Source organism: Lepisosteus platostomus, chromosome 5 (genome assembly GCF_059453375.1).
Source record: "Lepisosteus platostomus isolate fLepPlt1 chromosome 5, fLepPlt1.hap1, whole genome shotgun sequence".
Lineage (NCBI taxonomy): Eukaryota > Metazoa > Chordata > Actinopteri > Semionotiformes > Lepisosteidae > Lepisosteus > Lepisosteus platostomus.
In genome coordinates this window covers 54,480,978-54,495,977 of record NC_142615.1, presented here as the reverse complement: position 1 = coordinate 54,495,977, position 15,000 = coordinate 54,480,978, and the positions used below count along the sequence as shown (strand labels likewise).

The 15,000-nt window shown below is 52.5% G+C and overlaps 2 protein-coding genes, 15 non-coding genes and 8 pseudogenes across 17 annotated transcripts in view; 2 read left to right on the top strand and 23 right to left on the bottom strand.

Annotated features, from left to right (window-relative positions):
* Positions 1–15,000, top strand: part of LOC148669375 (antigen WC1.1-like) — a 590,051-nt gene that overhangs the window by 278,786 nt on the left and 296,265 nt on the right. The gene's annotated exons all lie outside the window — the stretch shown is intronic.
* LOC148669398 (uncharacterized) overlaps positions 1–15,000 on the top strand; it is a 469,383-nt gene that overhangs the window by 311,730 nt on the left and 142,653 nt on the right. The gene's annotated exons all lie outside the window — the stretch shown is intronic.
* LOC148669515 (5S ribosomal RNA) lies at positions 212–330 on the bottom strand. The gene has a single exon (XR_015937714.1). It is a non-coding gene; the product is annotated as a 5S ribosomal RNA (ribosomal RNA).
* On the bottom strand, positions 868–986 carry LOC148669514 (5S ribosomal RNA). The gene has a single exon (XR_015937713.1). It is a non-coding gene; the product is annotated as a 5S ribosomal RNA (ribosomal RNA).
* LOC148669513 (5S ribosomal RNA) lies at positions 1,524–1,642 on the bottom strand (annotated as a pseudogene).
* LOC148669512 (5S ribosomal RNA) lies at positions 2,180–2,298 on the bottom strand (annotated as a pseudogene).
* LOC148669511 (5S ribosomal RNA) lies at positions 2,836–2,954 on the bottom strand (annotated as a pseudogene).
* LOC148669510 (5S ribosomal RNA) lies at positions 3,492–3,610 on the bottom strand (annotated as a pseudogene).
* Positions 4,148–4,266, bottom strand: LOC148669509 (5S ribosomal RNA). Its single transcript, XR_015938130.1, has one exon. It is a non-coding gene; the product is annotated as a 5S ribosomal RNA (ribosomal RNA).
* On the bottom strand, positions 4,804–4,922 carry LOC148669508 (5S ribosomal RNA). The gene has a single exon (XR_015937711.1). It is a non-coding gene; the product is annotated as a 5S ribosomal RNA (ribosomal RNA).
* On the bottom strand, positions 5,460–5,578 carry LOC148669507 (5S ribosomal RNA). Its single transcript, XR_015937710.1, has one exon. It is a non-coding gene; the product is annotated as a 5S ribosomal RNA (ribosomal RNA).
* LOC148669506 (5S ribosomal RNA) lies at positions 6,116–6,234 on the bottom strand. The gene has a single exon (XR_015937709.1). It is a non-coding gene; the product is annotated as a 5S ribosomal RNA (ribosomal RNA).
* Positions 6,772–6,890, bottom strand: LOC148669505 (5S ribosomal RNA). The gene has a single exon (XR_015937708.1). It is a non-coding gene; the product is annotated as a 5S ribosomal RNA (ribosomal RNA).
* LOC148669504 (5S ribosomal RNA) lies at positions 7,428–7,546 on the bottom strand. Its single transcript, XR_015937707.1, has one exon. It is a non-coding gene; the product is annotated as a 5S ribosomal RNA (ribosomal RNA).
* LOC148669503 (5S ribosomal RNA) lies at positions 8,084–8,202 on the bottom strand. The gene has a single exon (XR_015938177.1). It is a non-coding gene; the product is annotated as a 5S ribosomal RNA (ribosomal RNA).
* LOC148669502 (5S ribosomal RNA) lies at positions 8,740–8,858 on the bottom strand (annotated as a pseudogene).
* LOC148669501 (5S ribosomal RNA) lies at positions 9,396–9,514 on the bottom strand. Its single transcript, XR_015937706.1, has one exon. It is a non-coding gene; the product is annotated as a 5S ribosomal RNA (ribosomal RNA).
* On the bottom strand, positions 10,052–10,170 carry LOC148669500 (5S ribosomal RNA; annotated as a pseudogene).
* On the bottom strand, positions 10,708–10,826 carry LOC148669499 (5S ribosomal RNA; annotated as a pseudogene).
* LOC148669498 (5S ribosomal RNA) lies at positions 11,364–11,482 on the bottom strand. The gene has a single exon (XR_015938129.1). It is a non-coding gene; the product is annotated as a 5S ribosomal RNA (ribosomal RNA).
* LOC148669497 (5S ribosomal RNA) lies at positions 12,020–12,138 on the bottom strand. The gene has a single exon (XR_015937705.1). It is a non-coding gene; the product is annotated as a 5S ribosomal RNA (ribosomal RNA).
* Positions 12,676–12,794, bottom strand: LOC148669496 (5S ribosomal RNA). The gene has a single exon (XR_015937704.1). It is a non-coding gene; the product is annotated as a 5S ribosomal RNA (ribosomal RNA).
* On the bottom strand, positions 13,332–13,450 carry LOC148669495 (5S ribosomal RNA; annotated as a pseudogene).
* Positions 13,988–14,106, bottom strand: LOC148669494 (5S ribosomal RNA). Its single transcript, XR_015938176.1, has one exon. It is a non-coding gene; the product is annotated as a 5S ribosomal RNA (ribosomal RNA).
* Positions 14,644–14,762, bottom strand: LOC148669493 (5S ribosomal RNA). The gene has a single exon (XR_015937703.1). It is a non-coding gene; the product is annotated as a 5S ribosomal RNA (ribosomal RNA).

Genomic DNA, 15,000 nt, shown 5'->3' with positions numbered 1-15,000 from the left:
GCTGTGTCTCTTTTCAGCTGGCGATAAACCTTTCCTCGATCCTTTGCGGACTTGTTAAACTGTTCATGATCAGAATAAAAAACGCTCACGCTAATACACAAGCACCCGTGTCTCGCCAAAGCTGACAAATAAACAGACGGACAAGCTGCACTGCACGTGTGAACAGGGGAATGAGCAAGCGAGCGGGGATAGGGCGCCTCCTGCGCTTAAAAGCTTACAGCACCTGGTATTCCCAGGCGGTCTCCCATCCAAGTACTAACCAGGCCCATCCCTGTTTAGCTTCCGAGATCAGACGAGATCAGGCGTGCTCAAGGGGGTGTGGCCGTAAGCGAGAGAAAGGCTCGCTGGCACCCTTCTTATTGAGAGGACAGCTCCGTCACCTCTTTTACGACGCTGCTTTTTTTCCCTTGCGTTTTTCTCTTCTTCCCACGTTCTCTCTCTTCACTGCCTTCGTCCCCGCTCTATTTCACTTCAGCCTTTCACTCTTGCTTCCTTCCAATGAGGACGGAGCTGCGGGAGAAAGGGCGCTATAGAGGATCGCTGTGGAGAGCTGCTGCTGTGCTTTGACATCTGAGCTCTGTGGAAAACGATCTCAATACAATTCTGAAAAACGCGACTCTCCGAACGCCAGCCGAACAAGTCTCCACAGCCGAAGCGCTGTGTCTCTTTTCAGCTGGCGATAAACCTTTCCTCGATCCTTTGCGGACTTGTTAAACTGTTCATGATCAGAATAAAAAACGCTCACGCTAATACACAAGCACCCGTGTCTCGCCAAAGCTGACAAATAAACAGACGGACAAGCCGCACTGCACGTGTGAACAGGGGAATGAGCGAGCGAGCGGGGATAGGGCGCCTCCTGCGCTTAAAAGCTTACAGCACCTGGTATTCCCAGGCGGTCTCCCATCCAAGTACTAACCAGGCCCATCCCTGTTTAGCTTCCGAGATCAGACGAGATCAGGCGTGCTCAAGGGGGTGTGGCCGTAAGCGAGAGCAAGGCTCGCTGGCACCCTTCTTATTGAGAGGACAGCTCCGTCACCTCTTTTACGACGCTGCTTTTTTTCCCTTGCGTTTTTCTCTTCTTCCCACGTTCTCTCTCTTCACTGCCTTCGTCCCCGCTCTATTTCACTTCAGCCTTTCACTCTTGCTTCCTTCCAATGAGGACGGAGCTGCGGGAGAAAGGGCGCTATAGAGGATCGCTGTGGAGAGCTGCTGCTGTGCTTTGACATCTGAGCTCTGTGGAAAACGATCTCAATACAATTCTGAAAAACGCGACTCTCCGAACGCCAGCCGAACAAGTCTCCACAGCCGAAGCGCTGTGTCTCTTTTCAGCTGGCAATAAACCTTTCCTCGATCCTTTGCGGACTTGTTAAACTGTTCATGATCAGAATAAAAAACGCTCACGCTAATACACAAGCACCCGTGTCTCGCCAAAGCTGACAAATAAACAGACGGACAAGCCGCACTGCACGTGTGAACAGGGGAATGAGCGAGCGAGCGGGGATAGGGCGCCTCCTGCGCTTAAAAGCTTACAGCACCTGGTATTCCCAGGCGGTCTCCCATCCAAGTACTAACCAGGCCCATCTCTGTTTAGCTTCCGAGATCAGACGAGATCAGGCGTGCTCAAGGGGGTGTGGCCGTAAGCGAGAGCAAGGCTCGCTGGCACCCTTCTTATTGAGAGGACAGCTCCGTCACCTCTTTTACGACGCTGCTTTTTTTCCCTTGCGTTTTTCTCTTCTTCCCACGTTCTCTCTCTTCACTGCCTTCGTCCCCGCTCTATTTCACTTCAGCCTTTCACTCTTGCTTCCTTCCAATGAGGACGGAGCTGCGGGAGAAAGGGCGCTATAGAGGATCGCTGTGGAGAGCTGCTGCTGTGCTTTGACATCTGAGCTCTGTGGAAAACGATCTCAATACAATTCTGAAAAACGCGACTCTCCGAACGCCAGCCGAACAAGTCTCCACAGCCGAAGCGTTGTGTCTCTTTTCAGCTGGCGATAAACCTTTCCTCGATCCTTTGCGGACTTGTTAAACTGTTCCTGATCAGAATAAAAAACGCTCACGCTAATACACAAGCACCCGTGTCTCGCCAAAGCTGACAAATAAACAGACGGACAAGCCGCACTGCACGTGTGAACAGGGGAATGAGCGAGCGAGCGGGGATAGGGCGCCTCCTGCGCTTAAAAGCTTACAGCACCTGGTATTCCCAGGCGGTCTCCCATCCAAGTACTAACCAGGCCCATCCCTGTTTAGCTTCCAAGATCAGACGAGATCAGGCGTGCTCAAGGGGGTGTGGCCGTAAGCGAGAGCAAGGCTCGCTGGCACCCTTCTTATTGAGAGGACAGCTCCGTCACCTCTTTTACGACGCTGCTTTTTTTCCCTTGCGTTTTTCTCTTCTTCCCACGTTCTCTCTCTTCACTGCCTTCGTCCCCGCTCTATTTCACTTCAGCCTTTCACTCTTGCTTCCTTCCAATGAGGACGGAGCTGCGGGAGAAAGGGCGCTATAGAGGATCGCTGTGGAGAGCTGCTGCTGTGCTTTGACATCTGAGCTCTGTGGAAAACGATCTCAATACAATTCTGAAAAACGCGACTCTCCGAACGCCAGCCGAACAAGTCTCCACAGCCGAAGCGCTGTGTCTCTTTTCAGCTGGCGATAAACCTTTCCTCGATCCTTTGCGGACTTGTTAAACTGTTCCTGATCAGAATAAAAAACGCTCACGCTAATACACAAGCACCCGTGTCTCGCCAAAGCTGACAAATAAACAGACGGACAAGCCGCACTGCACGTATGAACAGGGTAATGAGCGAGCGAGCGGGGATAGGGCGCCTCCTGCGCTAAAAAGCTTACAGCACCTGGTATTCCCAGGCGGTCTCCCATCCAAGTACTAACCAGGCCCATCCCTGTTTAGCTTCCGAGATCAGACGAGACCAGGCGTGCTCAAGGGGGTGTGGCCGTAAGCGAGAGCAAGGCTCGCTGGCACCCTTCTTATTGAGAGGACATCTCCGTCACCTCTTTTACGACGCTGCTTTTTTTCCCTTGCGTTTTTCTCTTCTTCCCACGTTCTCTCTCTTCACTGCCTTCATCCCCGCTCTATTTCACTTCAGCCTTTCACTCTTGCTTCCTTCCAATGAGGACGGAGCTGCGGGAGAAAGGGCGCTATAGAGGATCGCTGTGGAGAGCTGCTGCTGTGCTTTGACATCTGAGCTCTGAGGAAAACGATCTCAATACAATTCTGAGAAACGCGACTCTCCGAACGCCAGCCGAACAAGTCTCCACAGCCGAAGCGCTGTGTCTCTTTTCAGCTGGCGATAAACCTTTCCTCGATCCTTTGCGGACTTGTAAAACTGTTCCTGATCAGAATAAAAAACGCTCACGCTAATACACAAGCACCCGTGTCTCGCCAAAGCTGACAAATAAACAGACGGACAAGCCGCACTGCACGTGTGAACAGGGGAATGAGCGAGCGAGCGGGGATAGGGCGCCTCCTGCGCTTAAAAGCTTACAGCACCTGGTATTCCCAGGCGGTCTCCCATCCAAGTACTAACCAGGCCCATCCCTGTTTAGCTTCCGAGATCAGACAAGATCAGGCGTGCTCAAGGGGGTGTGGCCGTAAGCGAGAGCAAGGCTCGCTGGCACCCTTCTTATTGAGAGGACAGCTCCGTCACCTCTTTTACGACGCTGCTTTTTTTCCCTTGCGTTTTTCTCTTCTTCCCACGTTCTCTCTCTTCACTGCCTTCGTCCCCGCTCTATTTCACTTCAGCCTTTCACTCTTGCTTCCTTCCAATGAGGACGGAGCTGCGGGAGAAAGGGCGCTATAGAGGATCGCTGTGGAGAGCTGCTGCTGTGCTTTGACATCTGAGCTCTGTGGAAAACGATCTCAATACAATTCTGAAAAACGCGACTCTCCGAACGCCAGCCGAACAAGTCTCCACAGCTGATGCGCTGTGTCTCTTTTCAGCTGGCGATAAACCTTTCCTCGATCCTTTGCGGACTTGTAAAACTGTTCCTGATCAGAATAAAAAACGCTCACGCTAATACACAAGCACCCGTGTCTCGCCAAAGCTGACAAATAAACAGACGGACAAGCCGCACTGCACGTGTGAACAGGGGAATGAGCGAGCGAGCGGGGATAGGGCGCCTCCTGCGCTTAAACGCTTACAGCACCTGGTATTCCCGGGCGGTCTCCCATCCAAGTACTAACCAGGCCCATCCCTGTTTAGCTTCCGAGATCAGACGAGATCAGGTGTGCTCAAGGGGGTGTGGCCGTAAGCGAGAGCAGGGCTCGCTGGCACCCTTCTTATTGAGAGGACAGCTCCGTCACCTCTTTTACGACGCTGCTTTTTTTCCCTTGCGTTTTTCACTTCTTCCCACGTTCTCTCTCTTCACTGCCTTCGTCCCCGCTCTATTTCACTTCAGCCTTTCACTCTTGCTTCCTTCCAATGAGGACGGAGCTGCGGGAGAAAGGGCGCTATAGAGGATCGCTGTGGAGAGCTGCTGATGTGCTTTGACATCTGAGCTCTGTGGAAAACGATCTCAATACAATTCTGAAAAACGCGACTCTCCGAACGCCAGCCGAACAAGTCTCCACAGCCGAAGCGCTGTGTCTCTTTTCAGCTGGCGATAAACCTTTCCTCGATCCTTTGCGGACTTGTTAAACTGTTCCTGATCAGAATAAAAAACGCTCACGCTAATACACAAGCACCCGTGTCTCGCCAAAGCTGACAAATAAACAGACGGACAAGCCGCACTGCACGTATGAACAGGGGAATGAGCGAGCGAGCGGGGATAGGGCGCCTCCTGCGCTAAAAAGCTTACAGCACCTGGTATTCCCAGGCGGTCTCCCATCCAAGTACTAACCAGGCCCATCCCTGTTTAGCTTCCGAGATCAGACGAGATCAGGCGTGCTCAAGGGGGTGTGGCCGTAAGCGAGAGCAAGGCTCGCTGGCACCCTTCTTATTGAGAGGACAGCTCCGTCACCTCTTTTACGACGCTGCTTTTTTTCCCTTGCGTTTTTCTCTTCTTCCCACGTTCTCTCTCTTCACTGCCTTCGTCCCCGCTCTATTTCACTTCAGCCTTTCACTCTTGCTTCCTTCCAATGAGGACGGAGCTGCGGGAGAAAGGGCGCTATAGAGGATCGCTGTGGAGAGCTGCTGCTGTGCTTTGACATCTGAGCTCTGTGGAAAACGATCTCAATACAATTCTGAAAAACGCGACTCTCCGAACGCCAGCCGAACAAGTCTCCACAGCCGAAGCGTTGTGTCTCTTTTCAGCTGGCGATAAACCTTTCCTCGATCCTTTGCGGACTTGTTAAACTGTTCCTGATCAGAATAAAAAACGCTCACGCTAATACACAAGCACCCGTGTCTCGCCAAAGCTGACAAATAAACAGACGGACAAGCCGCACTGCACGTGTGAACAGGGGAATGAGCGAGCGAGCGGGGATAGGGCGCCTCCTGCGCTTAAAAGCTTACAGCACCTGGTATTCCCAGGCGGTCTCCCATCCAAGTACTAACCAGGCCCATCCCTGTTTAGCTTCCGAGATCAGACGAGATCAGGCGTGCTCAAGGGGGTGTGGCCGTAAGCGAGAGCAAGGCTCGCTGGCACCCTTCTTATTGAGAGGACAGCTCCGTCACCTCTTTTACGACGCTGCTTTTTTTCCCTTGCGTTTTTCTCTTCTTCCCACGTTCTCTCTCTTCACTGCCTTCGTCCCCGCTCTATTTCACTTCAGCCTTTCACTCTTGCTTCCTTCCAATGAGGACGGAGCTGCGGGAGAAAGGGCGCTATAGAGGATCGCTGTGGAGAGCTGCTGCTGTGCTTTGACATCTGAGCTCTGTGGAAAACGATCTCAATACAATTCTGAAAAACGCGACTCTCCGAACGCCAGCCGAACAAGTCTCCACAGCCGAAGCGCTGTGTCTCTTTTCAGCTGGCGATAAACCTTTCCTCGATCCTTTGCGGACTTGTTAAACTGTTCATGATCAGAATAAAAAACGCTCACGCTAATACACAAGCACCCGTGTCTCGCCAAAGCTGACAAATAAACAGACGGACAAGCCGCACTGCACGTGTGAACAGGGGAATGAGCGAGCGAGCGGGGATAGGGCGCCTCCTGCGCTTAAAAGCTTACAGCACCTGGTATTCCCAGGCGGTCTCCCATCCAAGTACTAACCAGGCCCATCCCTGTTTAGCTTCCGAGATCAGACGAGATCAGGCGTGCTCAAGGGGGTGTGGCCGTAAGCGAGAGCAAGGCTCGCTGGCACCCTTCTTATTGAGAGGACAGCTCCGTCACCTCTTTTACGACGCTGCTTTTTTTCTCTTGCGTTTTTCTCTTCTTCCCACGTTCTCTCTCTTCACTGCCTTCGTCCCCGCTCTATTTCACTTCAGCCTTTCACTCTTGCTTCCTTCCAATGAGGACGGAGCTGCGGGAGAAAGGGCGCTATAGAGGATCGCTGTGGAGAGCTGCTGCTGTGCTTTGACATCTGAGCTCTGTGGAAAACGATCTCAATACAATTCTGAAAAACGCGACTCTCCGAACGCCAGCCGAACAAGTCTCCACAGCCGAAGCGCTGTGTCTCTTTTCAGTTGGCGATAAACCTTTCCTCGATCCTTTGCGGACTTGTAAAACTGTTCCTGATCAGAATAAAAAACGCTCACGCTAATACACAAGCACCCGTGTCTCGCCAAAGCTGACAAATAAACAGACGGACAAGCCGCACTGCACGTGTGAACAGGGGAATGAGCGAGCGAGCGGGGATAGGGCGCCTCCTGCGCTTAAAAGCTTACAGCACCTGGTATTCCCAGGCGGTCTCCCATCCAAGTACTAACCAGGCCCATCCCTGTTTAGCTTCCGAGATCAGACGAGATCAGGCGTGCTCAAGGGGGTGTGGCCGTAAGCGAGAGCAAGGCTCGCTGGCACCCTTCTTATTGAGAGGACAGCTCCGTCACCTCTTTTACGACGCTGCTTTTTTTCCCTTGCGTTTTTCTCTTCTTCCCACGTTCTCTCTCTTCACTGCCTTCGTCCCCGCTCTATTTCACTTCAGCCTTTCACTCTTGCTTCCTTCCAATGAGGACGGAGCTGCGGGAGAAAGGGCGCTATAGAGGATCGCTGTGGAGAGCTGCTGCTGTGCTTTGACATCTGAGCTCTGTGGAAAACGATCTCAATACAATTCTGAAAAACGCGACTCTCCGAACGCCAGCCGAACAAGTCTCCACAGCCGAAGCGCTGTGTCTCTATTCAGCTGGCGATAAACCTTCCCTCGATTCTTTGCGGACTTGTTAAACTGTTCCTGATCAGAATAAAAAACGCTCACGCTAATACACAAGCACCCGTGTCTCGCCAAAGCTGACAAATAAACAGACGGACAAGCCGCACTGCACGTGTGAACAGGGGAATGAGCGAGCGAGCGGGGATAGGGCGCCTCCTGCGCTTAAAAGCTTACAGCACCTGGTATTCCCAGGCGGTCTCCCATCCAAGTACTAACCAGGCCCATCCCTGTTTAGCTTCCGAGATCAGACGAGATCAGGCGTGCTCAAGGGGGTGTGGCCGTAAGCAAGAGCAAGGCTCGCTGGCACCCTTCTTATTGAGAGGACAGCTCCGTCACCTCTTTTACGACGCTGCTTTTTTTCCCTTGCGTTTTTCTCTTCTTCCCACGTTCTCTCTCTTCACTGCCTTCGTCCCCGCTCTATTTCACTTCAGCCTTTCACTCTTGCTTCCTTCCAATGAGGACGGAGCTGCGGGAGAAAGGGCGCTATAGAGGATCGCTGTGGAGAGCTGCTGCTGTGCTTTGACATCTGAGCTCTGAGGAAAACGATCTCAATACAATTCTGAGAAACGCGACTCTCCGAACGCCAGCCGAACAAGTCTCCACAGCCGAAGTGCTGTGTCTCTTTTCAGCTGGCGATAAACCTTTCCTCGATCCTTTGCGGACTTGTAAAACTGTTCCTGATCAGAATAAAAAACGCTCACGCTAATACACAAGCACCCGTGTCTCGCCAAAGCTGACAAATAAAGAGACGGACAAGCCGCACTGCACGTGTGAACAGGGGAATGAGCGAGCGAGCGGGGATAGGGCGCCTCCTGCGCTTAAAAGCTTACAGCACCTGGGATTCCCAGGCGGTCTCCCATCCAAGTACTAACCAGGCCCATCCCTGTTTAGCTTCCGAGATCAGACGAGATCAGGCGTGCTCAAGGGGGTGTGGCCGTAAGCGAGAGCAAGGTTCGCTGGCACCCTTCTTATTGAGAGGACAGCTCCGTCACCTCTTTTTCGACGCTGCTTTTTTTCCCTTGCGTTTTTCTCTTCTTCCCACGTTCTCTCTCTTCACTGCCTTCGTCCCTGCTCTATTTCACTTCAGCCTTTCACTTTTGCTTCCTTCCAATGAGGACGGAGCTGCGGGAGAAAGGGCGCTATAGAGGATCGCTGTGGAGAGCTGCTGCTGTGCTTTGACATCTGAGCTCTTTGGAAAACGATCTCAATACAATTCTGAAAAACGCGACTCTCCGAACGCCAGCCGAACAAGTCTCCACAGCCGAAGCGCTGTGTCTCTTTTCAGCTGGCGATAAACCTTTCCTCGATTCTTTGCGGACTTGTTAAACTGTTCCTGATCAGAATAAAAAACGCTCACGCTAATACACAAGCACCCGTGTCTCGCCAAAGCTGACAAATAAACAGACGGACAAGCCGCACTGCACGTGTGAACAGGGGAATGAGCGAGCGAGCGGGGATAGGGCGCCTCCTGCGCTTAAAAGCTTACAGCACCTGGTATTCCCAGGCGGTCTCCCATCCAAGTACTAACCAGGCCCATCTCTGTTTAGCTTCCGAGATCAGACGAGATCAGGCGTGCTCAAGGGGGTGTGGCCGTAAGCGAGAGCAAGGCTCGCTGGCACCCTTCTTATTGAGAGGACAGCTCCGTCACCTCTTTTACGACGCTGCTTTTTTTCCCTTGCGTTTTTCTCTTCTTCCCACGTTCTCTCTCTTCACTGCCTTCGTCCCCGCTCTATTTCACTTCAGCCTTTCACTCTTGCTTCCTTCCAATGAGGACGGAGCTGCGGGAGAAAGGGCGCTATAGAGGATCGCTGTGGAGAGCTGCTGCTGTGCTTTGACATCTGAGCTCTGTGGAAAACGATCTCAATACAATTCTGAAAAACGCGACTCTCCGAACGCCAGCCGAACAAGTCTCCACAGCCGAAGCGTTGTGTCTCTTTTCAGCTGGCGATAAACCTTTCCTCGATCCTTTGCGGACTTGTTAAACTGTTCCTGATCAGAATAAAAAACGCTCACGCTAATACACAAGCACCCGTGTCTCGCCAAAGCTGACAAATAAACAGACGGACAAGCCGCACTGCACGTGTGAACAGGGGAATGAGCGAGCGAGCGGGGATAGGGCGCCTCCTGCGCTTAAAAGCTTACAGCACCTGGTATTCCCAGGCGGTCTCCCATCCAAGTACTAACCAGGCCCATCCCTGTTTAGCTTCCGAGATCAGACGAGATCAGGCGTGCTCAAGGGGGTGTGGCCGTAAGCGAGAGCAAGGCTCGCTGGCACCCTTCTTATTGAGAGGACAGCTCCGTCACCTCTTTTACGACGCTGCTTTTTTTCCCTTGCGTTTTTCTCTTCTTCCCACGTTCTCTCTCTTCACTGCCTTCGTCCCCGCTCTATTTCACTTCAGCCTTTCACTCTTGCTTCCTTCCAATGAGGACGGAGCTGCGGGAGAAAGGGCGCTATAGAGGATCGCTGTGGAGAGCTGCTGCTGTGCTTTGACATCTGAGCTCTGTGGAAAACGATCTCAATACAATTCTGAAAAACGCGACTCTCCGAACGCCAGCCGAACAAGTCTCCACAGCCGAAGCGCTGTGTCTCTTTTCAGCTGGCGATAAACCTTTCCTCGATCCTTTGCGGACTTGTTAAACTGTTCCTGATCAGAATAAAAAACGCTCACGCTAATACACAAGCACCCGTGTCTCGCCAAAGCTGACAAATAAACAGACGGACAAGCCGCACTGCACGTATGAACAGGGTAATGAGCGAGCGAGCGGGGATAGGGCGCCTCCTGCGCTAAAAAGCTTACAGCACCTGGTATTCCCAGGCGGTCTCCCATCCAAGTACTAACCAGGCCCATCCCTGTTTAGCTTCCGAGATCAGACGAGACCAGGCGTGCTCAAGGGGGTGTGGCCGTAAGCGAGAGCAAGGCTCGCTGGCACCCTTCTTATTGAGAGGACATCTCCGTCACCTCTTTTACGACGCTGCTTTTTTTCCCTTGCGTTTTTCTCTTCTTCCCACGTTCTCTCTCTTCACTGCCTTCATCCCCGCTCTATTTCACTTCAGCCTTTCACTCTTGCTTCCTTCCAATGAGGACGGAGCTGCGGGAGAAAGGGCGCTATAGAGGATCGCTGTGGAGAGCTGCTGCTGTGCTTTGACATCTGAGCTCTGAGGAAAACGATCTCAATACAATTCTGAGAAACGCGACTCTCCGAACGCCAGCCGAACAAGTCTCCACAGCCGAAGCGCTGTGTCTCTTTTCAGCTGGCGATAAACCTTTCCTCGATCCTTTGCGGACTTGTAAAACTGTTCCTGATCAGAATAAAAAACGCTCACGCTAATACACAAGCACCCGTGTCTCGCCAAAGCTGACAAATAAACAGACGGACAAGCCGCACTGCACGTGTGAACAGGGGAATGAGCGAGCGAGCGGGGATAGGGCGCCTCCTGCGCTTAAAAGCTTACAGCACCTGGTATTCCCAGGCGGTCTCCCATCCAAGTACTAACCAGGCCCATCCCTGTTTAGCTTCCGAGATCAGACAAGATCAGGCGTGCTCAAGGGGGTGTGGCCGTAAGCGAGAGCAAGGCTCGCTGGCACCCTTCTTATTGAGAGGACAGCTCCGTCACCTCTTTTACGACGCTGCTTTTTTTCCCTTGCGTTTTTCTCTTCTTCCCACGTTCTCTCTCTTCACTGCCTTCGTCCCCGCTCTATTTCACTTCAGCCTTTCACTCTTGCTTCCTTCCAATGAGGACGGAGCTGCGGGAGAAAGGGCGCTATAGAGGATCGCTGTGGAGAGCTGCTGCTGTGCTTTGACATCTGAGCTCTGTGGAAAACGATCTCAATACAATTCTGAAAAACGCGACTCTCCGAACGCCAGCCGAACAAGTCTCCACAGCTGATGCGCTGTGTCTCTTTTCAGCTGGCGATAAACCTTTCCTCGATCCTTTGCGGACTTGTAAAACTGTTCCTGATCAGAATAAAAAACGCTCACGCTAATACACAAGCACCCGTGTCTCGCCAAAGCTGACAAATAAACAGACGGACAAGCCGCACTGCACGTGTGAACAGGGGAATGAGCGAGCGAGCGGGGATAGGGCGCCTCCTGCGCTTAAACGCTTACAGCACCTGGTATTCCCGGGCGGTCTCCCATCCAAGTACTAACCAGGCCCATCCCTGTTTAGCTTCCGAGATCAGACGAGATCAGGTGTGCTCAAGGGGGTGTGGCCGTAAGCGAGAGCAGGGCTCGCTGGCACCCTTCTTATTGAGAGGACAGCTCCGTCACCTCTTTTACGACGCTGCTTTTTTTCCCTTGCGTTTATCACTTCTTCCCACGTTCTCTCTCTTCACTGCCTTCGTCCCCGCTCTATTTCACTTCAGCCTTTCACTCTTGCTTCCTTCCAATGAGGACGGAGCTGCGGGAGAAAGGGCGCTATAGAGGATCGCTGTGGAGAGCTGCTGATGTGCTTTGACATCTGAGCTCTGTGGAAAACGATCTCAATACAATTCTGAAAAACGCGACTCTCCGAACGCCAGCCGAACAAGTCTCCACAGCCGAAGCGCTGTGTCTCTTTTCAGCTGGCGATAAACCTTTCCTCGATCCTTTGCGGACTTGTTAAACTGTTCCTGATCAGAATAAAAAACGCTCACGCTAATACACAAGCACCCGTGTCTCGCCAAAGCTGACAAATAAACAGACGGACAAGCCGCACTGCACGTATGAACAGGGGAATGAGCGAGCGAGCGGGGATAGGGCGCCTCCTGCGCTAAAAAGCTTACAGCACCTGGTATTCCCAGGCGGTCTCCCATCCAAGTACTAACCAGGCCCATCCCTGTTTAGCTTCCGAGATCAGACGAGATCAGGCGTGCTCAAGGGGGTGTGGCCGTAAGCGAGAGCAAGGCTCGCTGGCACCCTTCTTATTGAGAGGACAGCTCCGTCACCTCTTTTACGACGCTGCTTTTTTTCCCTTGCGTTTTTCTCTTCTTCCCACGTTCTCTCTCTTCACTGCCTTCGTCCCCGCTCTATTTCACTTCAGCCTTTCACTCTTGCTTCCTTCCAATGAGGACGGAGCTGCGGGAGAAAGGGCGCTATAGAGGATCGCTGTGGAGAGCTGCTGCTGTGCTTTGACATCTGAGCTCTGTGGAAAACGATCTCAATACAATTCTGAAAAACGCGACTCTCCGAACGCCAGCCGAACAAGTCTCCACAGCCGAAGCGTTGTGTCTCTTTTCAGCTGGCGATAAACCTTTCCTCGATCCTTTGCGGACTTGTTAAACTGTTCCTGATCAGAATAAAAAACGCTCACGCTAATACACAAGCACCCGTGTCTCGCCAAAGCTGACAAATAAACAGACGGACAAGCCGCACTGCACGTGTGAACAGGGGAATGAGCGAGCGAGCGGGGATAGGGCGCCTCCTGCGCTTAAAAGCTTACAGCACCTGGTATTCCCAGGCGGTCTCCCATCCAAGTACTAACCAGGCCCATCCCTGTTTAGCTTCCGAGATCAGACGAGATCAGGCGTGCTCAAGGGGGTGTGGCCGTAAGCGAGAGCAAGGCTCGCTGGCACCCTTCTTATTGAGAGGACAGCTCCGTCACCTCTTTTACGACGCTGCTTTTTTTCCCTTGCGTTTTTCTCTTCTTCCCACGTTCTCTCTCTTCACTGCCTTCGTCCCCGCTCTATTTCACTTCAGCCTTTCACTCTTGCTTCCTTCCAATGAGGACGGAGCTGCGGGAGAAAGGGCGCTATAGAGGATCGCTGTGGAGAGCTGCTGCTGTGCTTTGACATCTGAGCTCTGTGGAAAACGATCTCAATACAATTCTGAAAAACGCGACTCTCCGAACGCCAGCCGAACAAGTCTCCACAGCCGAAGCGCTGTGTCTCTTTTCAGCTGGCGATAAACCTTTCCTCGATCCTTTGCGGACTTGTTAAACTGTTCCTGATCAGAATAAAAAACGCTCACGCTAATACACAAGCACCCGTGTCTCGCCAAAGCTGACAAATAAACAGACGGACAAGCCGCACTGCACGTATGAACAGGGTAATGAGCGAGCGAGCGGGGATAGGGCGCCTCCTGCGCTAAAAAGCTTACAGCACCTGGTATTCCCAGGCGGTCTCCCATCCAAGTACTAACCAGGCCCATCCCTGTTTAGCTTCCGAGATCAGACGAGACCAGGCGTGCTCAAGGGGGTGTGGCCGTAAGCGAGAGCAAGGCTCGCTGGCACCCTTCTTATTGAGAGGACATCTCCGTCACCTCTTTTACGACGCTGCTTTTTTTCCCTTGCGTTTTTCTCTTCTTCCCACGTTCTCTCTCTTCACTGCCTTCGTCCCCGCTCTATTTCACTTCAGCCTTTCACTCTTGCTTCCTTCCAATGAGGACGGAGCTGCGGGAGAAAGGGCGCTATAGAGGATCGCTGTGGAGAGCTGCTGCTGTGCTTTGACATCTGAGCTCTGAGGAAAACGATCTCAATACAATTCTGAGAAACGCGACTCTCCGAACGCCAGCCGAACAAGTCTCCACAGCCGAAGCGCTGTGTCTCTTTTCAGCTGGCGATAAACCTTTCCTCGATCCTTTGCGGACTTGTAAAACTGTTCATGATCAGAATAAAAAACGCTCACGCTAATACACAAGCACCCGTGTCTCGCCAAAGCTGACAAATAAAGAGACGGACAAGCCGCACTGCACGTGTGAACAGGGGAATGAGCGAGCGAGCGGGGATAGGGCGCCTCCTGCGCTTAAAAGCTTACAGCACCTGGGATTCCCAGGCGGTCTCCCATCCAAGTACTAACCAGGCCCATCCCTGTTTAGCTTCCGAGATCAGACGAGATCAGGCGTGCTCAAGGGGGTGTGGCCGTAAGCGAGAGCAAGGTTCGCTGGCACCCTTCTTATTGAGAGGACAGCTCCGTCACCTCTTTTTCGACGCTGCTTTTTTTCCCTTGCGTTTTTCTCTTCTTCCCACGTTCTCTCTCTTCACTGCCTTCGTCCCTGCTCTATTTCACTTCAGCCTTTCACTCTTGCTTCCTTCCAATGAGGACGGAGCTGCGGGAGAAAGGGCGCTATAGAGGATCGCTGTGGAGAGCTGCTGCTGTGCTTTGACATCTGAGCTCTGTGGAAAACGATCTCAATACAATTCTGAAAAACGCGACTCTCCGAACGCCAGCCGAACAAGTCTCCACAGCCGAAGCGCTGTGTCTCTTTTCAGCTGGCGATAAACCTTTCCTCGATTCTTTGCGGACTTGTTAAACTGTTCCTGATCAGAATAAAAAACGCTCACGCTAATACACAAGCACCCGTGTCTCGCCAAAGCTGACAAATAAACAGACGGACAAGCCGCACTGCACGTGTGAACAGGGGAATGAGCGAGCGAGCGGGGATAGGGCGCCTCCTGCGCTTAAAAGCTTACAGCACCTGGTATTCCCAGGCGGTCTCCCATCCAAGTACTAACCAGGCCCATCCCTGTTTAGCTTCCGAGATCAGACGAGATCAGGCGTGCTCAAGGGGGTGTGGCCGTAAGCGAGAGCAAGGCTCGCTGGCACCCTTCTTATTGAGAGGACAGCTCCGTCACCTCTTTTACGACGCTGCTTTTTTTCCCTTGCGTTTTTCTCTTCTTCCCACGTTCTCTCTCTTCACTGCCTTCGTCCCCGCTCTATTTCACTTCAGCCTTTCACTCTTGCTTCCTTCCAATGAGGACGGAGCTGCGGGAGAAAGGGCGCTATAGAGGATCGCTGTGGAGAGCTGCTGCTGTGCTTTGAC